The sequence below is a fragment of the Phoenix dactylifera genome, chromosome 4 (assembly GCF_051530095.1).
Source record: "Phoenix dactylifera cultivar Ajwa chromosome 4, Ajwa_hap1_PhDact_Kaust_v1.1, whole genome shotgun sequence".
NCBI lineage: Eukaryota > Viridiplantae > Streptophyta > Magnoliopsida > Arecales > Arecaceae > Phoenix > Phoenix dactylifera.
Window position 1 is genome coordinate 37594883 of NC_143193.1, and position 20269 is coordinate 37615151.

A 20269-nucleotide genomic window follows, 5' to 3' on the forward strand; every position below is an offset into this window, starting at 1 on the left:
ATAAAAGGGGTGCAACACGAGGACTTCCCAGGGGGTCACCCATCCTAGTACTACTCTCGCCCAAGCACGCTTAACTGCGGAGTTCTGATGGGATCCGGTGCATTAGTGCTGGTATGATCGCACCCATGATATGCCCTTCGAAACTCCCTTTTATGACAAAGCAGCAGACCTCGACGGCCCGAGACATTCGCGCTGCCGGGGCCGTTCTGGCGTAGGATTCAACGCGCTGGTCCCGCTATGCGGCATGGCACCGCCAGTCTCCGGACCCAGTTTATTGTCGGGGGAAAAAAATTATCCGAAGAGGAAAAACCAAAAGCCAAAAAATTAAAAATAAATATTATCAAAAAATAAAAAAGCGGGCAAAAAATAAAAAGGGTGCAACATGAGGACTTCCCAGGGGGTCACCCATCCTAGTACTACTCTCGCCCAAGCACGCTTAACTGCAGAGTTCTGATAGGATCCGGTGCATTAGTGCTGGTATGATCGCACCCAAGACATGCCCTTCGAAACTCCCTTTTATGACAAAGTAGCAGACCTCGACGGCCCGAGACATTCGCGCTGCCGGGGCCGTTCTGGCGTAGGATTCAACACGCTGTTCCGCTATGCGGCATGGCACCGCTAGTCTCCGGACTCAGTTTATTTTCGGGGGAAAAAAATTATCCGAAGAGGAAAAGCCAAAAGCCGAAAAATAAAAAATAAATGTTATCAAAAAATAAAAAAGCGGGCAAAAAATAAAAGGGGTGCAACACGAGGACTTCCCAGGGGGTCACCCATCCTAGTACTACTCTCGCCCAAGCACGCTTAACTGCGGAGTTCTGATGGGATCCAGCGCATTAGTGCTGGTATGATCGCACCCATGACATGCCCTTCGAAACTCCCTTTTATGACAAAGCAGCAGACCTCGACGGCCCGAGACATTCGCGCTGCCGGGGCCGTTCTGGCGTAGGATTCAACGCGCTGTTCCGCTATGCGGCATGGCACCGCCAGTCTCCGGACTCAGTTTATTTTCGGGGGAAAAAAATTATACGAAGAGGAAAAGCCAAAAGCCGAAAAATAAAAAATAAATGTTATCAAAAAATAAAAAAGCGGGCAAAAAATAAAAGGGGTGCAACACGAGGACTTCCCAGGGGGTCACCCATCATAGTACTACTCTCGCCCAAGCACGCTTAACTGCGGAGTTCTGATGGGATCCGGTGCATTAGTGCTGGTATGATCGCACCCATGACATGCCCTTCGAAACTCCCTTTTATGACAAAGCAGCAGACCTCGACGGCCCGAGACATTCGCGCTGCCGGGGCCGTTCTGGCGTAGGATTCAACGCGCTGTTCCGCTATGCGGCATGGCACCGCCAGTCTCCGGACTCAGTTTATTTTCGGGGGGAAAAAATTATCCGAAGAGGAAAAGCCAAAAGCCAAAAAATTAAAAATAAATATTATCAAAAAATAAAAAAGTGGGCAAAAAATAAAAAGGGTGCAACACGAGGACTTCCCAGGGGGTCACCCATCCTAGTACTTCTCTCGCCCAAGCACGCCTAACTGCGGAGTTATGATGGGATCCGGTGCATTAGTGCTGGTATGATCGCACCCATGACATGCCCTTCGAAACTCCCTTTTATGACAAAGCAGCAGACCGCGACGGCCCGAGACATTCGCGCTGCCGGGGCCGTTCTGGCGTAGGATTCAACGCGCTGTTCCGCTATGCGGCATGGCACCGCGAGTCTCCGGACTCAGTTTATTTTCGGGGGAAAAAAATTATCCGAAGAGAAAAAGCCAAAAGCCGAAAAATTAAAAATAAATATTATCAAAAAATAAAAAAGCGGGCAAAAAATAAAAGTGGTGCAACACGAGGACTTCCCAGGGGGTCACCCATCCTAGTACTACTCTCGCCCAAGCACGCTTAACTGCGGAGTTCTGATGGGATCCGGTGCATTAGTGCTGGTATGATCGCACCCATGACATGCCCATCGAAACTCCCTTTTATGACAAAGCAGCAGACCTCGACGGCCTGAGACATTCGCGCCGCCGGGGCCGTTCTGGCGTAGGATTCAACGCGCTATTCCCGCTATGCGGCATGGCACCGCCAGTCTCCGGACTCAGTTTATTTTCGGGGGAAAAAAATTATCCGAAGAGGAAAAGCCAAAAGCCGAAAATTTAAAAATAAATATTATCAAAAAATAAAAAAGTGGAGAAAAAAATAAAAAGGGTGCAACACGAGGACTTCCCAGGGGGTCACCCATCCTAGTACTACTCTCGCCCAAGCACGCTTAACTGCGGAGTTCTGATGGGATCCGGTGCATTAGTGCTGGTATGATCGCACCCATGACATGCCCTTCGAAACTCCCTTTTATGACAAAGCAGCAGACCTCGACGGCCCGAGACATTCGCGCTGCCGGGGCCGTTCTGGCGTAGGATTCAACGCGCTGTTCCGCTATGCGGCATGGCACCGCGAGTCTCCGGACTCAGTTTATTTTCGGGGGAAAAAAATTATCCGAAGAGGAAAAGCCCAAAGCCGAAAAATTAAAAATAAATATTATCAAAAAATAAAAAAGCGGGCGAAAAATAAAAGGGGTGCAACACGAGGACTTCCCAGGGGGTCACCCATCCTAGTACTACTCTCGCCCAAGCACGCTTAACTGCGGAGTTCTGATGGGATCCGGTGCATTAGTGCTGGTATGATCGCACCAATGACATGCCCATCGAAACACCCTTTTATGACAAAGCAGCAGACCTCGACGGCCCGAGACATTCGCGCTGCCGGGGCCGTTCTGGCGTAGGATTCAATGCGCTGTTCCGCTATGCGGCATGGCACCGCGAGTCTCCGGACTCAGTTTATTTTCGAGGGAAAAAAATTATCCGAAGAGGAAAAGCCAAAAGCCAAAAAATTAAAAATAAATGTTATCAAAAAAGAAAAAAGCGGGCAAAAAATAAAAGGGGTGCAACACGAGGACTTCCCAGGGGGTCACCCATCCTAGTACTACTCTCGCCCAAGCACGCTTAACTGCGGAGTTCTGATGGGATCCGGTGCATTAGTGCTGGTATGATCGCACCCATGATATGCCCTTCGAAACTCCCTTTTATGACAAAGCAGCAGACCTCGACGGCCCGAGACATTCGCGCTGCCGGGGCCGTTCTGGCGTAGGATTCAACGCGCTGGTCCCGCTATGCGGCATGGCACCGCCAGACTCCGGACCCAGTTTATTGTCGGGGGAAAAAATTATCCGAAGAGGAAAAGCCAAAAGCCAAAAAATTAAAAATAAATATTATCAAAAAATAAAAAAGCGGGCAAAAAATAAAAAGGGTGCAACATGAGGACTTCCCAGGGGGTCACCCATCCTAGTACTACTCTCGCCCAAGCACGCTTAACTGCGGAGTTCTGATAGGATCCGGTGCATTAGTGCTGGTATGATCGCACCCAAGACATGCCCTTCGAAACTCCCTTTTATGACAAAGTAGCAGACCTCGACGGCCCGAGACATTCGCGCTGCCGGGGCCGTTCTGGCGTAGGATTCAACATGCTGTTCCGCTATGCGGCATGGCACCGCCAGTCTCCGGACTCAGTTTATTTTCGGGGGAAAAAAATTATCCGAAGAGGAAAAGCCAAAAGCCGAAAAATAAAAAATAAATGTTATCAAAAAATAAAAAAGCGGGCAAAAAATAAAAGGGGTGCAACACGAGGACTTCCCAGGGGGTCACCCATCCTAGTACTACTCTCGCCCAAGCACGCTTAACTGCGGAGTTCTGATGGGATCCGGTGCATTAGTGCTGGTATGATCGCACCCATGACATGCCCTTCGAAACTCCCTTTTATGACAAAGCAGCAGACCTCGACGGCCCGAGACATTCGCGCTGCCGGGGCCGTTCTGGCGTAGGATTCAATGCGCTGTTCCGCTATGCGGCATGGCACCGCCAGTCTCCGGACTCAGTTTATTTTCGGGGGAAAAAAATTATCCGAAGAGGATAAGCCAAAAGCCGAAAAATAAAAAATAAATGTTGTCAAAAAATAAAAAAGCGGGCAAAAAATAAAAGGGGTGCAACACGAGGACTTCCCAGGGGGTCACCCATCCTAGTACTACTCTCGCCCAAGCACGCTTAACTGCGGAGTTCTGATGGGATCCGGTGCATTAGTGCTGGTATGATCGCACCAATGACATGCCCTTCGAAATTCCCTTTTATGACAAAGCAGCAGACCTCGACGGCCCGAGACATTCGCGCTGCCGGGGCCGTTCTGGCGTAGGATTCAACGCGCTGTTCCGCTATGCGGCATGGCACCGCCAGTCTCCGGACTCAGTTTATTTTCGGGGGAAAAAAATTATCCGAAGAGGAAAAGCCAAAAGCCAAAAAATAAAAAATAAATGTTATCAAAAAATAAAAAAGCGGGCAAAAAATAAAAGGGGTGCAACACGAGGACTTCCCAGGGGGTCACCCATCCTAGTACTACTCTCGCCCAAGCACGCTTAACTGCGGAGTTCTGATGGGATCCGGTGCATTAGTGCTGGTATGATCGCACCCATGACATGCCCTTCGAAACTCCCTTTTATGACAAAGCAGCAGACCTCGACGGCCCGAGACATTCGCGCTGCCGGGGCCGTTCTGGCGTAGGATTCAACGCGCTGTTCCGCTATGCGGCATGGCACCGCCAGTCTCCGGACTCAGTTTATTTTCGGGGGGAAAAAATTATCCGAAGAGGAAAAGCCAAAAGCCAAAAAATTAAAAATAAATATTATCAAAAAATAAAAAAGCGGGCAAAAAATAATAAGGGTGCAACACGAGGACTTCCCAGGGGGTCACCCATCCTAGTACTTCTCTCGCCCAAGCACGCCTAACTGCGGAGTTATGATGGGATCCGGTGCATTAGTGCTGGTATGATCGCACCCATGACATGCCCTTCGAAACTCCCTTTTATGACAAAGCAGCAGACCGCGACGGCCCGAGACATTCGCGCTGCCGGGGCCGTTCTGGCGTAGGATTCAACGCGCTGTTCCGCTATGCGGCATGGCACCGCGAGTCTCCGGACTCAGTTTATTTTCGGGGGAAAAAAATTATCCGAAGAGGAAAAGCCAAAAGCCGAAAAATTAAAAATAAATATTATCAAAAAAAAAAAAGCGGGCAAAAAATAAAAGGGGTGCAACACGAGGACTTCCCAGGGGGTCACCCATCCTAGTACTACTCTCGCCCAAGCACGCTTAACTGCGGAGTTCTGATGGGATCCGGTGCATTAGTGCTGGTATGATCGCACCCATGACATGCCCATCGAAACTCCCTTTTATGACAAAGCAGCAGACCTCGACGGCTCGAGACATTCGCGCCGCCGGGGCCGTTCTGGCGTAGGATTCAACGCGCTATTTCCGCTATGCGGCATGGCACCGCCAGTCTCCGGACTCAGTTTATTTTCGGGGGAAAAAATTATCCGAAGAGGAAAAGCCAAAAGCCGAAAAATAAAAAATAAATGTTATCAAAAAATAAAAAAGTGGGCAAAAAATAAAAGGGGTGCAACACGAGGACTACCCAGGGGGTCACCCATCCTAGTACTACTCTCGCCCAAGCACGCTTAACTGCGGAGTTCTGATGGGATCCGGTGCATTAGTGCTGGTATGATCGCACCCATGACATGCCCTTCGAAACTCCCTTTTATGACAAAGCAGCAGACCTCGACGGCCCGAGACATTTGCGCTGCCGGGGCCGTTCTGGCGTAGGATTCAACGCGCTGTTCCGCTATGCGGCATGGCACCGCCAGTCTCCGGACTCAGTTTATTTTCGGGGGAAAAAAATTATCCGAAGAGGAAAAGCCAAAAGCCGAAAAATAAAAAATAAATGTTATCAAAAAATAAAAAAGCGGGCAAAAAATAAAAGGGGTGCAACACGAGGACTTCCCAGGGGGTCACCCATCCTAGTACTACTCTCGCCCAAGCACGCTTAACTGCGGAGTTCTGATGGGATCCGGTGCATTAGTGCTGGTATGATCGCACCCATGACATGCCCTTCGAAACTCCCTTTTATGACAAAGCAGCAGACCTCGACGGCCCGAGACATTCGCGCTGCCGGGGCCGTTCTGGCGTAGGATTCAACGCGCTGTTCCGCTATGCGGCATAGCACCGCCAGTCTCCGGACTCAGTTTATTTTCGGGGGGAAAAAATTATCCGAAGAGGAAAAGCCAAAAGCCAAAAAATTAAAAATAAATATTATCAAAAAATAAAAAAGCGGGCAAAAAATAAAAAGGGTGCAACACGAGGACTTCCCAGGGGGTCACCCATCCTAGTACTTCTCTCGCCCAAGCACGCCTAACTGCGGAGTTATGATGGGATCCGGTGCATTAGTGCTGGTATGATCGCACCCATGACATGCCATTCGAAACTCCCTTTTATGACAAAGCAGCAGACCGCGACGGCCCGAGACATTCGCGCTGCCGGGGCCGTTCTGGCGTAGGATTCAACGCGCTGTTCCGCTATGCGGCATGGCACCGCGAGTCTCCGGACTCAGTTTATTTTCGGGGGGAAAAAATTATCCGAAGAGGAAAAGCCAAAAGCCAAAAAATTAAAAATAAATATTATCAAAAAATAAAAAAGTGGAGAAAAAAATAAAAAGGGTGCAACACGAGGACTTCCCAGGGGGTCACCCATCCTAGTACTACTCTCGCCCAAGCACGCTTAACTGCGGAGTTCTGATGGGATCCGGTGCATTAGTGCTGGTATGATCGCACCCATGACATGCCCTTCGAAACTCCCTTTTATGACAAAGCAGCAGACCTCGACGGCCCGAGACATTCGCGCTGCCGGGGCCGTTCTGGCGTAGGATTCAATGCGCTGTTCCGCTATGCGGCATGGCACCGCCAGTCTCCGGACTCAGTTTATTTTCGGGGGAAAAAAATTATCCGAAGAGGATAAGCCAAAAGCCGAAAAATAAAAAATAAATGTTGTCAAAAAATAAAAAAGCGGGCAAAAAATAAAAGGGGTGCAACACGAGGACTTCCCAGGGGGTCACCCATCCTAGTACTACTCTCGCCCAAGCACGCTTAACTGCGGAGTTCTGATGGGATCCGGTGCATTAGTGCTGGTATGATCGCACCAATGACATGCCCTTCGAAATTCCCTTTTATGACAAAGCAGCAGACCTCGACGGCCCGAGACATTCGCGCTGCCGGGGCCGTTCTGGCGTAGGATTCAACGCGCTGTTCCGCTATGCGGCATGGCACCGCCAGTCTCCGGACTCAGTTTATTTTCGGGGGAAAAAAATTATCCGAAGAGGAAAAGCCAAAAGCCAAAAAATAAAAAATAAATGTTATCAAAAAATAAAAAAGCGGGCAAAAAATAAAAGGGGTGCAACACGAGGACTTCCCAGGGGGTCACCCATCCTAGTACTACTCTCGCCCAAGCACGCTTAACTGCGGAGTTCTGATGGGATCCGGTGCATTAGTGCTGGTATGATCGCACCCATGACATGCCCTTCGAAACTCCCTTTTATGACAAAGCAGCAGACCTCGACGGCCCGAGACATTCGCGCTGCCGGGGCCGTTCTGGCGTAGGATTCAACGCGCTGTTCCGCTATGCGGCATGGCACCGCCAGTCTCCGGACTCAGTTTATTTTCGGGGGGAAAAAATTATCCGAAGAGGAAAAGCCAAAAGCCAAAAAATTAAAAATAAATATTATCAAAAAATAAAAAAGCGGGCAAAAAATAATAAGGGTGCAACACGAGGACTTCCCAGGGGGTCACCCATCCTAGTACTTCTCTCGCCCAAGCACGCCTAACTGCGGAGTTATGATGGGATCCGGTGCATTAGTGCTGGTATGATCGCACCCATGACATGCCCTTCGAAACTCCCTTTTATGACAAAGCAGCAGACCGCGACGGCCCGAGACATTCGCGCTGCCGGGGCCGTTCTGGCGTAGGATTCAACGCGCTGTTCCGCTATGCGGCATGGCACCGCGAGTCTCCGGACTCAGTTTATTTTCGGGGGAAAAAAATTATCCGAAGAGGAAAAGCCAAAAGCCGAAAAATTAAAAATAAATATTATCAAAAAAAAAAAAGCGGGCAAAAAATAAAAGGGGTGCAACACGAGGACTTCCCAGGGGGTCACCCATCCTAGTACTACTCTCGCCCAAGCACGCTTAACTGCGGAGTTCTGATGGGATCCGGTGCATTAGTGCTGGTATGATCGCACCCATGACATGCCCATCGAAACTCCCTTTTATGACAAAGCAGCAGACCTCGACGGCTCGAGACATTCGCGCCGCCGGGGCCGTTCTGGCGTAGGATTCAACGCGCTATTCCCGCTATGCGGCATGGCACCGCCAGTCTCCGGACTCAGTTTATTTTCGGGGGAAAAAATTATCCGAAGAGGAAAAGCCAAAAGCCGAAAAATAAAAAATAAATGTTATCAAAAAATAAAAAAGCGGGCAAAAAATAAAAGGGGTGCAACACGAGGACTACCCAGGGGGTCACCCATCCTAGTACTACTCTCGCCCAAGCACGCTTAACTGCGGAGTTCTGATGGGATCCGGTGCATTAGTGCTGGTATGATCGCACCCATGACATGCCCTTCGAAACTCCCTTTTACGACAAAGCAGCAGACCTCGACGGCCCGAGACATTTGCGCTGCCGGGGCCGTTCTGGCGTAGGATTCAACGCGCTGTTCCGCTATGCGGCATGGCACCGCCAGTCTCCGGACTCAGTTTATTTTCGGGGGAAAAAAATTATCCGAAGAGGAAAAGCCAAAAGCCGAAAAATAAAAAATAAATGTTATCAAAAAATAAAAAAGCGGGCAAAAAATAAAAGGGGTGCAACACGAGGACTTCCCAGGGGGTCACCCATCCTAGTACTACTCTCGCCCAAGCACGCTTAACTGCGGAGTTCTGATGGGATCCGGTGCATTAGTGCTGGTATGATCGCACCCATGACATGCCCTTCGAAACTCCCTTTTATGACAAAGCAGCAGACCTCGACGGCCCGAGACATTCGCGCTGCCGGGGCCGTTCTGGCGTAGGATTCAACGCGCTGTTCCGCTATGCGGCATAGCACCGCCAGTCTCCGGACTCAGTTTATTTTCGGGGGGAAAAAATTATCCGAAGAGGAAAAGCCAAAAGCCAAAAAATTAAAAATAAATATTATCAAAAAATAAAAAAGCGGGCAAAAAATAAAAAGGGTGCAACACGAGGACTTCCCAGGGGGTCACCCATCCTAGTACTTCTCTCGCCCAAGCACGCCTAACTGCGGAGTTATGATGGGATCCGGTGCATTAGTGCTGGTATGATCGCACCCATGACATGCCATTCGAAACTCCCTTTTATGACAAAGCAGCAGACCGCGACGGCCCGAGACATTCGCGCTGCCGGGGCCGTTCTGGCGTAGGATTCAACGCGCTGTTCCGCTATGCGGCATGGCACCGCGAGTCTCCGGACTCAGTTTATTTTCGGGGGGAAAAAATTATCCGAAGAGGAAAAGCCAAAAGCCAAAAAATTAAAAATAAATATTATCAAAAAATAAAAAAGCGGGCAAAAAATAAAAAGGGTGCAACACGAGGACTTCCCAGGGGGTCACCCATCCTAGTACTTCTCTCGCCCAAGCACGCCTAACTGCGGAGTTATGATGGGATCCGGTGCATTAGTGCTGGTATGATCGCACCCATGACATGCCATTCGAAACTCCCTTTTATGACAAAGCAGCAGACCGCGACGGCCCGAGACATTCGCGCTGCCGGGGCCGTTCTGGCGTAGGATTCAACGCGCTGTTCCGCTATGCGGCATGGCACCGCGAGTCTCCGGACTCAGTTTATTTTCGGGGGAAAAAAATTATCCGAAGAGGAAAAGCCAAAAGCCGAAAAATTAAAAATAAATATTATCAAAAAAGAAAAAAGCGGGCAAAAAATAAAAGGGGTGCAACACGAGGACTTCCCAGGGGGTCACCCATCCTAGTACTACTCTCGCCCAAGCACGCTTAACTGCGGAGTTCTGATGGGATCCGGTGCATTAGTGCTGGTATGATCGCACCCATGATATGTCCTTCGAAACTCCCTTTTATGACAAAGCAGCAGACCTCGACGGCCCGAGACATTCGCGCTGCCGGGGCCGTTCTGGCGTAGGATTCAACGCGCTGGTCCCGCTATGCGGCATGGCACCGCCAGTCTCCGGACCCAGTTTATTGTCGGGGGAAAAAAATTATCCGAAGAGAAAAAGCCAAAAGCCAAAAAATTAAAAATAAATATTATCAAAAAATAAAAAAGCGGGCAAAAAATAAAAAGGGTGCAACATGAGGACTTCCCAGGGGGTCACCCATCCTAGTTCTACTCTCGCCCAAGCACGCTTAACTGCGGAGTTCTGATAGGATCCGGTGCATTAGTGCTGGTTTGATCGCACCCAAGACATGCCCTTCGAAACTCCCTTTTATGACAAAGTAGCAGACCTCGACGGCCCGAGACATTCGCGCTGCCGGGGCCGTTCTGGCGTAGGATTCAACACGCTGTTCCGCTATGCGGCATGGCACCGCCAGTCTCCGGACTCAGTTTATTTTCGGGGGAAAAAAATTATCCGAAGAGGAAAAGCCAAAAGCCGAAAAATAAAAAATAAATGTTATCAAAAAATAAAAAAGCGGGCAAAAAATAAAAGGGGTGCAACACGAGGACTTCCCCGGGGGTCACCCATCCTAGTACTACTCTCGCCCAAGCACGCTTAAATGCGGAGTTCTGATGGGATCCGGTGCATTAGTGCTGGTATGATCGCACCCATGACATGCCTTTCGAAACTCCCTTTTATGACAAAGCAGCAGACCTCGACGGCCCGAGACATTCGCGCTGCCGGGGCCGTTCTGGCGTAGGATTCAACGCGCTGTTCCGCTATGCGGCATGGCACCGCCAGTCTCCGGACTCAGTTTATTTTCGGGGGAAAAAAATTATCCGAAGAGGAAAAGCCAAAAGCCGAAAAATAAAAAATAAATGTTATCAAAAAATAAAAAAGCGGACAAAAAATAAAAGGGGTGCAACACGAGGACTTCCCAGGGGGTCACCCATCCTAGTACTACTCTCGCCCAAGCACGCTTAACTGCGGAGTTCTGATGGGATCCGGTGCATTAGTGCTGGTATGATCGCACCCATGACATGCCCTTCGAAACTCCCTTTTATGACAAAGCAGCAGACCTCGACGGCCCGAGACATTCGCGCTGCCGGGGCCGTTCTGGCGTAGGATTCAACGCGCTGTTCCGCTATGCGGCATGGCACCGCCAGTCTCCGGACTCAGTTTATTTTCGGGGGGAAAAAATTATCCGAAGAGGAAAAGCCAAAAGCCAAAAAATTAAAAATAAATATTATTAAAAAATAAAAAAGCGGGCAAAAAATAAAAAGGGTGCAACACGAGGACTTCCCAGGGGGTCACCCATCCTAGTACTTCTCTCGCCCAAGCACGCCTAACTGCGGAGTTATGATGGGATCCGGTGCATTAGTGCTGGTATGATCGCACCCATGACATGCCATTCGAAACTCCCTTTTATGACAAAGCAGCAGACCGCGACGGCCCGAGACATTCGCGCTGCCGGGGCCGTTCTGGCGTAGGATTCAACGCGCTGTTCCGCTATGCGGCATGGCACCGCGAGTCTCCGGACTCAGTTTATTTTCGGGGGAAAAAAATTATCCGAAGAGGAAAAGCCAAAAGCCGAAAAATTAAAAATAAATATTATCAAAAAATAAAAAAGCGGGCAAAAAATAAAAGGGGTGCAACACGAGGACTTCCCAGGGGGTCACCCATCCTAGTACTACTCTCGCCCAAGCACGCTTAACTGCGGAGTTCTGATGGGATCCGGTGCATTAGTGCTGGTATGATCGCACCCATGACATGCCCATCGAAACTCCCTTTTATGACAAAGCAGCAGACCTCGACGGCCCGAGACATTCGCGCCGCCGGGGCCGTTCTGGCGTAGGCTTCAACGCGCTATTCCCGCTATGCGGCATGGCACCGCCAGTCTCCGGACTCAGTTTATTTTCGGGGGAAAAAAATTATCCGAAGAGGAAAAGCCAAAAGCCGAAAAATTAAAAATAAATATTATCAAAAAATAAAAAAGCGGGCAAAAAATAAAAGGGGTGCAACACGAGGACTTCCCAGGGGGTCACCCATCCTAGTACTAATCTCGCCCAAGCACGCTTAACTGCGGAGTTCTGATGGGATCCGGTGCATTAGTGCTGGTATGATCGCACCCATGACATGCCCATCGAAACACCCTTTTATGACAAAGCAGCAGACCTCGACGGCCCGAGACATTCGCGCTGCCGGGGCCGTTCTGGCGTAGGATTCAATGCGCTGTTCCGCTATGCGGCATGGCACCGCGAGTCTCCGGACTCAGTTTATTTTCGAGGGAAAAAAATTATCCGAAGAGGAAAAGCCAAAAGCCAAAAAATTAAAAATAAACGTTATCAAAAAAGAAAAAAGCGGGCAAAAAATAAAAGGGGTGCAACACGAGGACTTCCCAGGGGGTCACCCATCCTAGTACTACTCTCGCCCAAGCACGCTTAACTGCGGAGTTCTGATGGGATCCGGTGCATTAGTGCTGGTATGATCGCACCCATGATATGCCCTTCGAAACTCCCTTTTATGACAAAGCAACAGACCTCGACGGCCCGAGACATTCGCGCTGCCGGGGCCGTTCTGGCGTAGGATTCAACGCGCTGGTCCCGCTATGCGGCATGGCACCGCCAGTCTCCGGACCCAGTTTATTGTCGGGGGAAAAAAATTATCCGAAGAGAAAAAGCCAAAAGCCAAAAAATTAAAAATAAATATTATCAAAAAATAAAAAAGCGGGCAAAAAATAAAAAGGGTGCAACATGAGGACTTCCCAGGGGGTCACCCATCCTAGTACTACTCTCGCCCAAGCACGCTTAACTGCGGAGTTCTGATAGGATCCGGTGCATTAGTGCTGGTTTGATCGCACCCAAGACATGCCCTTCGAAACTCCCTTTTATGACAAAGTAGCAGACCTCGACGGCCCGAGACATTCGCGCTGCCGGGGCCGTTCTAGCGTAGGATTCAACACGCTGTTCCGCTATGCGGCATGGCACCGCCAGTCTCCGGACTCAGTTTATTTTCGGGGGAAAAAAATTATCCGAAGAGGAAAAGCCAAAAGCCGAAAAATAAAAAATAAATGTTATCAAAAAATAAAAAAGCGGGCAAAAAATAAAAGGGGTGCAACACGAGGACTTCCCAGGGGGTCACCCATTCTAGTACTACTCTCGCCCAAGCACGCTTAACTGCGGAGTTCTGATGGGATCCGGTGCATTAGTGCTGGTATGATCGCACCCATGATATGCCCTTCGAAACTCCCTTTTATGACAAAGCAGCAGACCTCGACGGCCCGAGACATTCGCGCTGCCGGGGCCGTTCTGGCGTAGGATTCAATGCGCTGTTCCGCTATGCGGCATGGCACCGCGAGTCTCCGGACTCAGTTTATTTTCGAGGGAAAAAAATTATCCGAAGAGGAAAAGCCAAAAGCCAAAAAATTAAAAATAAACGTTATCAAAAAAGAAAAAAGCGGGCAAAAAATAAAAGGGGTGCAACACGAGGACTTCCCAGGGGGTCACCCATCCTAGTACTACTCTCGCCCAAGCACGCTTAACTGCGGAGTTCTGATGGGATCCGGTGCATTAGTGCTGGTATGATCGCACCCATGATATGCCCTTCGAAACTCCCTTTTATGACAAAGCAACAGACCTCGACGGCCCGAGACATTCGCGCTGCCGGGGCCGTTCTGGCGTAGGATTCAACGCGCTGGTCCCGCTATGCGGCATGGCACCGCCAGTCTCCGGACCCAGTTTATTGTCGGGGGAAAAAAATTATCCGAAGAGAAAAAGCCAAAAGCCAAAAAATTAAAAATAAATATTATCAAAAAATAAAAAAGCGGGCAAAAAATAAAAAGGGTGCAACATGAGGACTTCCCAGGGGGTCACCCATCCTAGTACTACTCTCGCCCAAGCACGCTTAACTGCGGAGTTCTGATAGGATCCGGTGCATTAGTGCTGGTTTGATCGCACCCAAGACATGCCCTTCGAAACTCCCTTTTATGACAAAGTAGCAGACCTCGACGGCCCGAGACATTCGCGCTGCCGGGGCCGTTCTAGCGTAGGATTCAACACGCTGTTCCGCTATGCGGCATGGCACCGCCAGTCTCCGGACTCAGTTTATTTTCGGGGGAAAAAAATTATCCGAAGAGGAAAAGCCAAAAGCCGAAAAATAAAAAATAAATGTTATCAAAAAATAAAAAAGCGGGCAAAAAATAAAAGGGGTGCAACACGAGGACTTCCCAGGGGGTCACCCATCCTAGTACTACTCTCGCCCAAGCACGCTTAACTGCGGAGTTCTGATGGGATCCGGTGCATTAGTGCTGGTATGATCGCACCCATGATATGCCCTTCGAAACTCCCTTTTATGACAAAGCAGCAGACCTCGACGGCCCGAGACATTCGCGCTGCCGGGGCCGTTCTGGCGTAGGATTCAACGCGCTGGTCCCGCTATGCGGCATGGCACCGCCAGTCTCCGGACCCAGTTTATTGTCGGGGGAAAAAAATTATCCGAAGAGGAAAAGCCAAAAGCCAAAAAATTAAAAATAAATATTATCAAAAAATAAAAAAGTGGGCAAAAAATAAAAAGGGCGCAACATGAGGACTTCCTAGGGGGTCACCCATCCTAGTACTACTCTCGCCCAAGCACGCTTAACTGCGGAGTTCTGATAGGATCCGGTGCATTAGTGCTGGTATGATCGCACCCAAGACATGCCCTTCGAAACTCCCTTTTATGACAAAGTAGCAGACCTCGACGGCCCGAGACATTCGCGCTGCCGGGGCCGTTCTAGCGTAGGATTCAACACGCTGTTCCGCTATGCGGCATGGCACCGCCAGTCTCTGGACTCAGTTTATTTTCGGGGAAAAAAAATTATCCGAAGAGGAAAAGCCAAAAGCCGAAAAATAAAAAATAAATGTTATCAAAAAATAAAAAACCGGGCAAAAAATAAAAGGGGTGCAACACGAGGACTTCCCAGGGGGTCACCCATCCTAGTACTACTCTCGCCCAAGCACGCTTAACTGCGGAGTTCTGATGGGATCCGGTGCATTAGTGCTGGTATGATCGCACCCATGACATGCCCTTCGAAACTCCCTTTTATGACAAAGCAGCAGACCGCGACGGCCCGAGACATTCGCGCTGCCGGGGCCGTTCTGGCATAGGATTCAACGCGCTGTTCCGCTATGCGGCATGGCACCGCCAGTCTCCGGACTCAGTTTATTTTCAGGGGAAAAAAATTATCCGAAGAGGAAAAGCCAAAAGCCGAAAAATTAAAAATAAATATTAACAAAAAATAAAAAAGCGGGCAAAAAATAAAAGGGGTGCAACACGAGGACTTCCCAGGGGGTCACCCATCCTAGTACTACTCTCGCCCAAGCACGCTTAACTGCGGAGTTCTGATGGGATCCGGTGCATTAGTGCTGGTATGATCGCACCCATGACATGCCCATCGAAACTCCCTTTTATGACAAAGCAGCAGACCTCGACGGCCCGAGACATTCGCGCCGCCGGGGCCGTTCTGGCGTAGGATTCAACGCGCTATTCCCGCTATGCGGCATGGCACCGCCAGTCTCCGGACTCAGTTTAATTTCGGGGGAAAAAAATTATCCGAAGAGGAAAAGCCAAAAGCCGAAAAATTAAAAATAAATATTATCAAAAAATAAAAAAGTGGAGAAAAAAATAAAAAGGGTGCAACACGAGGACTTCCCTGGGGGTCACCCATCCTAGTACTACTCTCGCCCAAGCACGCTTAACTGCGGAGTTCTGATGGGATCCGGTGCATTAGTGCTGGTATGATCGCACCCATGACATGCCCTTCGAAACTTCCTTTTATGACAAAGCAGCAGAACTCGACGGCCCGAGACATTCGCGCTGCCGGGGCCGTTCTGGCGTAGGATTCAACGCGCTGTTCCGCTATGCGGCATGGCACCGCGAGTCTCCGGACTCAGTTTATTTTCGGGGGAAAAAAATTATCCGAAGAGGAAAAGCCAAAAGCCGAAAAATTAAAAATAAATATTATCAAAAAATAAAAAAGCGGGCAAAAAATAAAAGGGGTGCAACACGAGGACTTCCCAGGGGGTCACCCATCCTAGTACTACTCTCGCCCAAGCACGCTTAACTGCGGAGTTCTGATGGGATCCGGTGCATTAGTGCTGGTATGATCGCACCCATGACATGCCCATCGAAACTCCCTTTTATGACAAAGCAGCAGACCTCGACGGCCCGAGACATTCGCGCCGCCGGGGCCGTTCTGGCGTAGGCTTCAACGCGCTATTCCCGCTATGCGGCATGGCACCGCCAGTCTCCGGACTCAGTTTATTTTCGGGGGAAAAAAATTATCCGAAGAGGAAAAGCCAAAAGCCGAAAAATTAAAAATAAATATTATCAAAAAATAAAAAAGCGGGCAAAAAATAAAAGGGGTGCAACACGAGGACTTCCCAGGGGGTCACCCATCCTAGTACTACTCTCGCCCAAGCACGCTTAACTGCGGAGTTCTGATGGGATCCGGTGCATTAGTGCTGGTATGATCGCACCCATGACATGCCCATCGAAACACCCTTTTATGACAAAGCAGCAGACCTCGACGGCCCGAGACATTCGCGCTGCCGGGGCCGTTCTGGCGTAGGATTCAATGCGCTGTTCCGCTATGCGGCATGGCACCGCGAGTCTCCGGACTCAGTTTATTTTCGAGGGAAAAAAATTATCCGAAGAGGAAAAGCCAAAAGCCAAAAAATTAAAAATAAACGTTATCAAAAAAGAAAAAAGCGGGCAAAAAATAAAAGGGGTGCAACACGAGGACTTCCCAGGGGGTCACCCATCCTAGTACTACTCTCGCCCAAGCACGCTTAACTGCGGAGTTCTGATGGGATCCGGTGCATTAGTGCTGGTATGATCGCACCCATGATATGCCCTTCGAAACTCCCTTTTATGACAAAGCAACAGACCTCGACGGCCCGAGACATTCGCGCTGCCGGGGCCGTTCTGGCGTAGGATTCAACGCGCTGGTCCCGCTATGCGGCATGGCACCGCCAGTCTCCGGACCCAGTTTATTGTCGGGGGAAAAAAATTATCCGAAGAGAAAAAGCCAAAAGCCAAAAAATTAAAAATAAATATTATCAAAAAATAAAAAAGCGGGCAAAAAATAAAAAGGGTGCAACATGAGGACTTCCCAGGGGGTCACCCATCCTAGTACTACTCTCGCCCAAGCACGCTTAACTGCGGAGTTCTGATAGGATCCGGTGCATTAGTGCTGGTTTGATCGCACCCAAGACATGCCCTTCGAAACTCCCTTTTATGACAAAGTAGCAGACCTCGACGGCCCGAGACATTCGCGCTGCCGGGGCCGTTCTAGCGTAGGATTCAACACGCTGTTCCGCTATGCGGCATGGCACCGCCAGTCTCCGGACTCAGTTTATTTTCGGGGGAAAAAAATTATCCGAAGAGGAAAAGCCAAAAGCCGAAAAATAAAAAATAAATGTTATCAAAAAATAAAAAAGCGGGCAAAAAATAAAAGGGGTGCAACACGAGGACTTCCCAGGGGGTCACCCATCCTAGTACTACTCTCGCCCAAGCACGCTTAACTGCGGAGTTCTGATGGGATCCGGTGCATTAGTGCTGGTATGATCGCACCCATGATATGCCCTTCGAAACTCCCTTTTATGACAAAGCAGCAGACCTCGACGGCCCGAGACATTCGCGCTGCCGGGGCCGTTCTGGCGTAGGATTCAACGCGCTGGTCCCGCTATGCGGCATGGCACCGCCAGTCTCCGGACCCAGTTTATTGTCGGGGGAAAAAAATTATCCGAAGAGGAAAAGCCAAAAGCCAAAAAATTAAAAATAAATATTATCAAAAAATAAAAAAGTGGGCAAAAAATAAAAAGGGCGCAACATGAGGACTTCCTAGGGGGTCACCCATCCTAGTACTACTCTCGCCCAAGCACGCTTAACTGCGGAGTTCTGATAGGATCCGGTGCATTAGTGCTGGTATGATCGCACCCAAGACATGCCCTTCGAAACTCCCTTTTATGACAAAGTAGCAGACCTCGACGGCCCGAGACATTCGCGCTGCCGGGGCCGTTCTAGCGTAGGATTCAACACGCTGTTCCGCTATGCGGCATGGCACCGCCAGTCTCTGGACTCAGTTTATTTTCGGGGAAAAAAAATTATCCGAAGAGGAAAAGCCAAAAGCCGAAAAATAAAAAATAAATGTTATCAAAAAATAAAAAACCGGGCAAAAAATAAAAGGGGTGCAACACGAGGACTTCCCAGGGGGTCACCCATCCTAGTACTACTCTCGCCCAAGCACGCTTAACTGCGGAGTTCTGATGGGATCCGGTGCATTAGTGCTGGTATGATCGCACCCATGACATGCCCTTCGAAACTCCCTTTTATGACAAAGCAGCAGACCGCGACGGCCCGAGACATTCGCGCTGCCGGGGCCGTTCTGGCATAGGATTCAACGCGCTGTTCCGCTATGCGGCATGGCACCGCCAGTCTCCGGACTCAGTTTATTTTCAGGGGAAAAAAATTATCCGAAGAGGAAAAGCCAAAAGCCGAAAAATTAAAAATAAATATTATCAAAAAATAAAAAAGCGGGCAAAAAATAAAAGGGGTGCAACACGAGGACTTCCCAGGGGGTCACCCATCCTAGTACTACTCTCGCCCAAGCACGCTTAACTGCGGAGTTCTGATGGGATCCGGTGCATTAGTGCTGGTATGATCGCACCCATGACATGCCCATCGAAACTCCCTTTTATGACAAAGCAGCAGACCTCGACGGCCCGAGACATTCGCGCCGCCGGGGCCGTTCTGGCGTAGGATTCAACGCGCTATTCCCGCTATGCGGCATGGCACCGCCAGTCTCCGGACTCAGTTTATTTTCGGGGGAAAAAAATTATCCGAAGAGGAAAAGCCAAAAGCCGAAAAATTAAAAATAAATATTATCAAAAAATAAAAAAGTGGAGAAAAAAATAAAAAGGGTGCAACACGAGGACTTCCCTGGGGGTCACCCATCCTAGTACTACTCTCGCCCAAGCACGCTTAACTGCGGAGTTCTGATGGGATCCGGTGCATTAGTGCTGGTATGATCGCACCCATGACATGCCCTTCGAAACTTCCTTTTATGACAAAGCAGCAGAACTCGACGGCCCGAGACATTCGCGCTGCCGGGGCCGTTCTGGCGTAGGATTCAACGCGCTGTTCCGCTATGCGGCATGGCACCGCGAGTCTCCGGACTCAGTTTATTTTCGGGGGAAAAAAATTATCCGAAGAGGAAAAGCCAAAAGCCGAAAAATTAAAAATAAATATTATCAAAAAATAAAAAAGCGGGCAAAAAATAAAAGGGGTGCAACACGAGGACTTCCCAGGGGGTCACCCATCTTAGTACTACTCTCGCCCAAGCACGCTTAACTGCGGAGTTCTGATGGGATCCGGTGCATTAGTGCTGGTATGATCGCACCCATGACATGCCCATCGAAACACCCTTTTATGACAAAGCAGCAGACCTCGACGGCCCGAGACATTCGCGCTGCCGGGGCCGTTCTGGCGTAGGAATCAATGCGCTGTTCCGCTATGCGGCATGGCACCGCGAGTCTCCGGACTCAGTTTATTTTCGAGGGAAAAAAATTATCCGAAGAGGAAAAGCCAAAAGCCAAAAAATTAAAAATAAATGTTATCAAAAAAGAAAAAAGCAGGCAAAAAATAAAAGGGGTGCAACACGAGGACTTCCCAGGGGGTCACCCATCCTAGTACTACTCTCGCCCAAGCACGCTTAACTGCGGAGTTCTGATGGGATCCGGTGCATTAGTGCTGGTATGATCGCACCCATGATATGCCCTTCGAAACTCCCTTTTATGACAAAGCAGCAGACCTCGACGGCCCGAGACATTCGCGCTGCCGGGGCCGTTCTGGCGTAGGATTCAACGCGCTGGTCCCGCTATGCGGCATGGCACCGCCAGTCTCCGGACCCAGTTTATTGTCGGGGGAAAAAAATTATCCGAAGAGGAAAAACCAAAAGCCAAAAAATTAAAAATAAATATTATCAAAAAATAAAAAAGCGGGCAAAAAATAAAAAGGGTGCAACATGAGGACTTCCCAGGGGGTCACCCATCCTAGTACTACTCTCGCCCAAGCACGCTTAACTGCAGAGTTCTGATAGGATCCGGTGCATTAGTGCTGGCATGATCGCACCCAAGACATGCCCTTCGAAACTCCCTTTTATGACAAAGTAGCAGACCTCGACGGCC

General features: G+C 49.5%; 45 non-coding genes and 11 pseudogenes across 45 annotated transcripts; all 56 read right to left on the bottom strand.

The window, feature by feature from the left end:
- Positions 1 to 6: 6 nt before the first annotated feature.
- LOC149763618 (5S ribosomal RNA) lies at positions 7 to 125 on the bottom strand. The gene has a single exon (XR_016410884.1). It is a non-coding gene; the product is annotated as a 5S ribosomal RNA (ribosomal RNA).
- Positions 126 to 372: 247 nt separating this feature from the next.
- On the bottom strand, positions 373 to 491 carry LOC149763619 (5S ribosomal RNA). Its single transcript, XR_016408394.1, has one exon. It is a non-coding gene; the product is annotated as a 5S ribosomal RNA (ribosomal RNA).
- Positions 492 to 737: 246 nt separating this feature from the next.
- On the bottom strand, positions 738 to 856 carry LOC149763620 (5S ribosomal RNA). The gene has a single exon (XR_016403838.1). It is a non-coding gene; the product is annotated as a 5S ribosomal RNA (ribosomal RNA).
- Positions 857 to 1102: 246 nt separating this feature from the next.
- LOC149763621 (5S ribosomal RNA) lies at positions 1103 to 1221 on the bottom strand. Its single transcript, XR_016412601.1, has one exon. It is a non-coding gene; the product is annotated as a 5S ribosomal RNA (ribosomal RNA).
- A 246-nt stretch (positions 1222 to 1467) lies between these two features.
- On the bottom strand, positions 1468 to 1586 carry LOC149763622 (5S ribosomal RNA; annotated as a pseudogene).
- A 246-nt stretch (positions 1587 to 1832) lies between these two features.
- LOC149763623 (5S ribosomal RNA) lies at positions 1833 to 1951 on the bottom strand. Its single transcript, XR_016402240.1, has one exon. It is a non-coding gene; the product is annotated as a 5S ribosomal RNA (ribosomal RNA).
- Positions 1952 to 2199: 248 nt separating this feature from the next.
- LOC149763624 (5S ribosomal RNA) lies at positions 2200 to 2318 on the bottom strand. The gene has a single exon (XR_016412249.1). It is a non-coding gene; the product is annotated as a 5S ribosomal RNA (ribosomal RNA).
- Positions 2319 to 2564: 246 nt separating this feature from the next.
- Positions 2565 to 2683, bottom strand: LOC149763625 (5S ribosomal RNA). Its single transcript, XR_016401880.1, has one exon. It is a non-coding gene; the product is annotated as a 5S ribosomal RNA (ribosomal RNA).
- Positions 2684 to 2929: 246 nt separating this feature from the next.
- Positions 2930 to 3048, bottom strand: LOC149763626 (5S ribosomal RNA). The gene has a single exon (XR_016410885.1). It is a non-coding gene; the product is annotated as a 5S ribosomal RNA (ribosomal RNA).
- A 246-nt stretch (positions 3049 to 3294) lies between these two features.
- Positions 3295 to 3413, bottom strand: LOC149763627 (5S ribosomal RNA). The gene has a single exon (XR_016407470.1). It is a non-coding gene; the product is annotated as a 5S ribosomal RNA (ribosomal RNA).
- A 246-nt stretch (positions 3414 to 3659) lies between these two features.
- Positions 3660 to 3778, bottom strand: LOC149763628 (5S ribosomal RNA). The gene has a single exon (XR_016410886.1). It is a non-coding gene; the product is annotated as a 5S ribosomal RNA (ribosomal RNA).
- A 246-nt stretch (positions 3779 to 4024) lies between these two features.
- On the bottom strand, positions 4025 to 4143 carry LOC149763629 (5S ribosomal RNA). The gene has a single exon (XR_016401881.1). It is a non-coding gene; the product is annotated as a 5S ribosomal RNA (ribosomal RNA).
- Positions 4144 to 4389: 246 nt separating this feature from the next.
- On the bottom strand, positions 4390 to 4508 carry LOC149763630 (5S ribosomal RNA). The gene has a single exon (XR_016410887.1). It is a non-coding gene; the product is annotated as a 5S ribosomal RNA (ribosomal RNA).
- A 246-nt stretch (positions 4509 to 4754) lies between these two features.
- LOC149763631 (5S ribosomal RNA) lies at positions 4755 to 4873 on the bottom strand (annotated as a pseudogene).
- Positions 4874 to 5118: 245 nt separating this feature from the next.
- Positions 5119 to 5237, bottom strand: LOC149763632 (5S ribosomal RNA). Its single transcript, XR_016410888.1, has one exon. It is a non-coding gene; the product is annotated as a 5S ribosomal RNA (ribosomal RNA).
- Positions 5238 to 5483: 246 nt separating this feature from the next.
- On the bottom strand, positions 5484 to 5602 carry LOC149763633 (5S ribosomal RNA). Its single transcript, XR_016403283.1, has one exon. It is a non-coding gene; the product is annotated as a 5S ribosomal RNA (ribosomal RNA).
- Positions 5603 to 5848: 246 nt separating this feature from the next.
- On the bottom strand, positions 5849 to 5967 carry LOC149763634 (5S ribosomal RNA). The gene has a single exon (XR_016410890.1). It is a non-coding gene; the product is annotated as a 5S ribosomal RNA (ribosomal RNA).
- Positions 5968 to 6213: 246 nt separating this feature from the next.
- On the bottom strand, positions 6214 to 6332 carry LOC149763635 (5S ribosomal RNA; annotated as a pseudogene).
- A 247-nt stretch (positions 6333 to 6579) lies between these two features.
- Positions 6580 to 6698, bottom strand: LOC149763636 (5S ribosomal RNA). The gene has a single exon (XR_016412251.1). It is a non-coding gene; the product is annotated as a 5S ribosomal RNA (ribosomal RNA).
- A 246-nt stretch (positions 6699 to 6944) lies between these two features.
- On the bottom strand, positions 6945 to 7063 carry LOC149763637 (5S ribosomal RNA). Its single transcript, XR_016401882.1, has one exon. It is a non-coding gene; the product is annotated as a 5S ribosomal RNA (ribosomal RNA).
- Positions 7064 to 7309: 246 nt separating this feature from the next.
- LOC149763638 (5S ribosomal RNA) lies at positions 7310 to 7428 on the bottom strand. The gene has a single exon (XR_016410891.1). It is a non-coding gene; the product is annotated as a 5S ribosomal RNA (ribosomal RNA).
- Positions 7429 to 7674: 246 nt separating this feature from the next.
- LOC149763639 (5S ribosomal RNA) lies at positions 7675 to 7793 on the bottom strand (annotated as a pseudogene).
- Positions 7794 to 8038: 245 nt separating this feature from the next.
- Positions 8039 to 8157, bottom strand: LOC149763640 (5S ribosomal RNA). Its single transcript, XR_016410892.1, has one exon. It is a non-coding gene; the product is annotated as a 5S ribosomal RNA (ribosomal RNA).
- Positions 8158 to 8403: 246 nt separating this feature from the next.
- LOC149763641 (5S ribosomal RNA) lies at positions 8404 to 8522 on the bottom strand. Its single transcript, XR_016403284.1, has one exon. It is a non-coding gene; the product is annotated as a 5S ribosomal RNA (ribosomal RNA).
- Positions 8523 to 8768: 246 nt separating this feature from the next.
- On the bottom strand, positions 8769 to 8887 carry LOC149763642 (5S ribosomal RNA). The gene has a single exon (XR_016410893.1). It is a non-coding gene; the product is annotated as a 5S ribosomal RNA (ribosomal RNA).
- Positions 8888 to 9133: 246 nt separating this feature from the next.
- On the bottom strand, positions 9134 to 9252 carry LOC149763643 (5S ribosomal RNA; annotated as a pseudogene).
- A 246-nt stretch (positions 9253 to 9498) lies between these two features.
- LOC149763644 (5S ribosomal RNA) lies at positions 9499 to 9617 on the bottom strand (annotated as a pseudogene).
- A 246-nt stretch (positions 9618 to 9863) lies between these two features.
- LOC149763645 (5S ribosomal RNA) lies at positions 9864 to 9982 on the bottom strand. Its single transcript, XR_016410894.1, has one exon. It is a non-coding gene; the product is annotated as a 5S ribosomal RNA (ribosomal RNA).
- Positions 9983 to 10229: 247 nt separating this feature from the next.
- Positions 10230 to 10348, bottom strand: LOC149763646 (5S ribosomal RNA; annotated as a pseudogene).
- Positions 10349 to 10594: 246 nt separating this feature from the next.
- Positions 10595 to 10713, bottom strand: LOC149763647 (5S ribosomal RNA). Its single transcript, XR_016406025.1, has one exon. It is a non-coding gene; the product is annotated as a 5S ribosomal RNA (ribosomal RNA).
- A 246-nt stretch (positions 10714 to 10959) lies between these two features.
- LOC149763648 (5S ribosomal RNA) lies at positions 10960 to 11078 on the bottom strand. The gene has a single exon (XR_016410895.1). It is a non-coding gene; the product is annotated as a 5S ribosomal RNA (ribosomal RNA).
- A 246-nt stretch (positions 11079 to 11324) lies between these two features.
- Positions 11325 to 11443, bottom strand: LOC149763649 (5S ribosomal RNA; annotated as a pseudogene).
- A 246-nt stretch (positions 11444 to 11689) lies between these two features.
- Positions 11690 to 11808, bottom strand: LOC149763650 (5S ribosomal RNA). Its single transcript, XR_016410896.1, has one exon. It is a non-coding gene; the product is annotated as a 5S ribosomal RNA (ribosomal RNA).
- A 247-nt stretch (positions 11809 to 12055) lies between these two features.
- On the bottom strand, positions 12056 to 12174 carry LOC149763651 (5S ribosomal RNA). Its single transcript, XR_016412810.1, has one exon. It is a non-coding gene; the product is annotated as a 5S ribosomal RNA (ribosomal RNA).
- A 246-nt stretch (positions 12175 to 12420) lies between these two features.
- On the bottom strand, positions 12421 to 12539 carry LOC149763652 (5S ribosomal RNA). The gene has a single exon (XR_016410897.1). It is a non-coding gene; the product is annotated as a 5S ribosomal RNA (ribosomal RNA).
- Positions 12540 to 12786: 247 nt separating this feature from the next.
- LOC149763653 (5S ribosomal RNA) lies at positions 12787 to 12905 on the bottom strand. Its single transcript, XR_016408784.1, has one exon. It is a non-coding gene; the product is annotated as a 5S ribosomal RNA (ribosomal RNA).
- A 246-nt stretch (positions 12906 to 13151) lies between these two features.
- Positions 13152 to 13270, bottom strand: LOC149763654 (5S ribosomal RNA). The gene has a single exon (XR_016400514.1). It is a non-coding gene; the product is annotated as a 5S ribosomal RNA (ribosomal RNA).
- A 246-nt stretch (positions 13271 to 13516) lies between these two features.
- On the bottom strand, positions 13517 to 13635 carry LOC149763655 (5S ribosomal RNA). Its single transcript, XR_016410898.1, has one exon. It is a non-coding gene; the product is annotated as a 5S ribosomal RNA (ribosomal RNA).
- A 247-nt stretch (positions 13636 to 13882) lies between these two features.
- Positions 13883 to 14001, bottom strand: LOC149763656 (5S ribosomal RNA). Its single transcript, XR_016408785.1, has one exon. It is a non-coding gene; the product is annotated as a 5S ribosomal RNA (ribosomal RNA).
- Positions 14002 to 14247: 246 nt separating this feature from the next.
- On the bottom strand, positions 14248 to 14366 carry LOC149763657 (5S ribosomal RNA). The gene has a single exon (XR_016410899.1). It is a non-coding gene; the product is annotated as a 5S ribosomal RNA (ribosomal RNA).
- A 247-nt stretch (positions 14367 to 14613) lies between these two features.
- LOC149763658 (5S ribosomal RNA) lies at positions 14614 to 14732 on the bottom strand (annotated as a pseudogene).
- A 246-nt stretch (positions 14733 to 14978) lies between these two features.
- LOC149763659 (5S ribosomal RNA) lies at positions 14979 to 15097 on the bottom strand. Its single transcript, XR_016410901.1, has one exon. It is a non-coding gene; the product is annotated as a 5S ribosomal RNA (ribosomal RNA).
- Positions 15098 to 15343: 246 nt separating this feature from the next.
- On the bottom strand, positions 15344 to 15462 carry LOC149763660 (5S ribosomal RNA). The gene has a single exon (XR_016410902.1). It is a non-coding gene; the product is annotated as a 5S ribosomal RNA (ribosomal RNA).
- A 248-nt stretch (positions 15463 to 15710) lies between these two features.
- Positions 15711 to 15829, bottom strand: LOC149763661 (5S ribosomal RNA). The gene has a single exon (XR_016401156.1). It is a non-coding gene; the product is annotated as a 5S ribosomal RNA (ribosomal RNA).
- A 246-nt stretch (positions 15830 to 16075) lies between these two features.
- LOC149763662 (5S ribosomal RNA) lies at positions 16076 to 16194 on the bottom strand. The gene has a single exon (XR_016410903.1). It is a non-coding gene; the product is annotated as a 5S ribosomal RNA (ribosomal RNA).
- A 247-nt stretch (positions 16195 to 16441) lies between these two features.
- LOC149763663 (5S ribosomal RNA) lies at positions 16442 to 16560 on the bottom strand. The gene has a single exon (XR_016410904.1). It is a non-coding gene; the product is annotated as a 5S ribosomal RNA (ribosomal RNA).
- A 246-nt stretch (positions 16561 to 16806) lies between these two features.
- LOC149763664 (5S ribosomal RNA) lies at positions 16807 to 16925 on the bottom strand. The gene has a single exon (XR_016410905.1). It is a non-coding gene; the product is annotated as a 5S ribosomal RNA (ribosomal RNA).
- A 247-nt stretch (positions 16926 to 17172) lies between these two features.
- LOC149763665 (5S ribosomal RNA) lies at positions 17173 to 17291 on the bottom strand. The gene has a single exon (XR_016408786.1). It is a non-coding gene; the product is annotated as a 5S ribosomal RNA (ribosomal RNA).
- A 246-nt stretch (positions 17292 to 17537) lies between these two features.
- LOC149763666 (5S ribosomal RNA) lies at positions 17538 to 17656 on the bottom strand. Its single transcript, XR_016410907.1, has one exon. It is a non-coding gene; the product is annotated as a 5S ribosomal RNA (ribosomal RNA).
- A 247-nt stretch (positions 17657 to 17903) lies between these two features.
- Positions 17904 to 18022, bottom strand: LOC149763667 (5S ribosomal RNA; annotated as a pseudogene).
- Positions 18023 to 18268: 246 nt separating this feature from the next.
- LOC149763668 (5S ribosomal RNA) lies at positions 18269 to 18387 on the bottom strand. The gene has a single exon (XR_016410908.1). It is a non-coding gene; the product is annotated as a 5S ribosomal RNA (ribosomal RNA).
- A 246-nt stretch (positions 18388 to 18633) lies between these two features.
- Positions 18634 to 18752, bottom strand: LOC149763669 (5S ribosomal RNA). The gene has a single exon (XR_016410909.1). It is a non-coding gene; the product is annotated as a 5S ribosomal RNA (ribosomal RNA).
- A 248-nt stretch (positions 18753 to 19000) lies between these two features.
- Positions 19001 to 19119, bottom strand: LOC149763670 (5S ribosomal RNA). The gene has a single exon (XR_016401157.1). It is a non-coding gene; the product is annotated as a 5S ribosomal RNA (ribosomal RNA).
- Positions 19120 to 19365: 246 nt separating this feature from the next.
- On the bottom strand, positions 19366 to 19484 carry LOC149763671 (5S ribosomal RNA). The gene has a single exon (XR_016412802.1). It is a non-coding gene; the product is annotated as a 5S ribosomal RNA (ribosomal RNA).
- A 246-nt stretch (positions 19485 to 19730) lies between these two features.
- LOC149763672 (5S ribosomal RNA) lies at positions 19731 to 19849 on the bottom strand. Its single transcript, XR_016410910.1, has one exon. It is a non-coding gene; the product is annotated as a 5S ribosomal RNA (ribosomal RNA).
- A 247-nt stretch (positions 19850 to 20096) lies between these two features.
- LOC149763673 (5S ribosomal RNA) lies at positions 20097 to 20215 on the bottom strand (annotated as a pseudogene).
- Between the last annotated feature and the right edge of the window lie 54 nt (positions 20216 to 20269).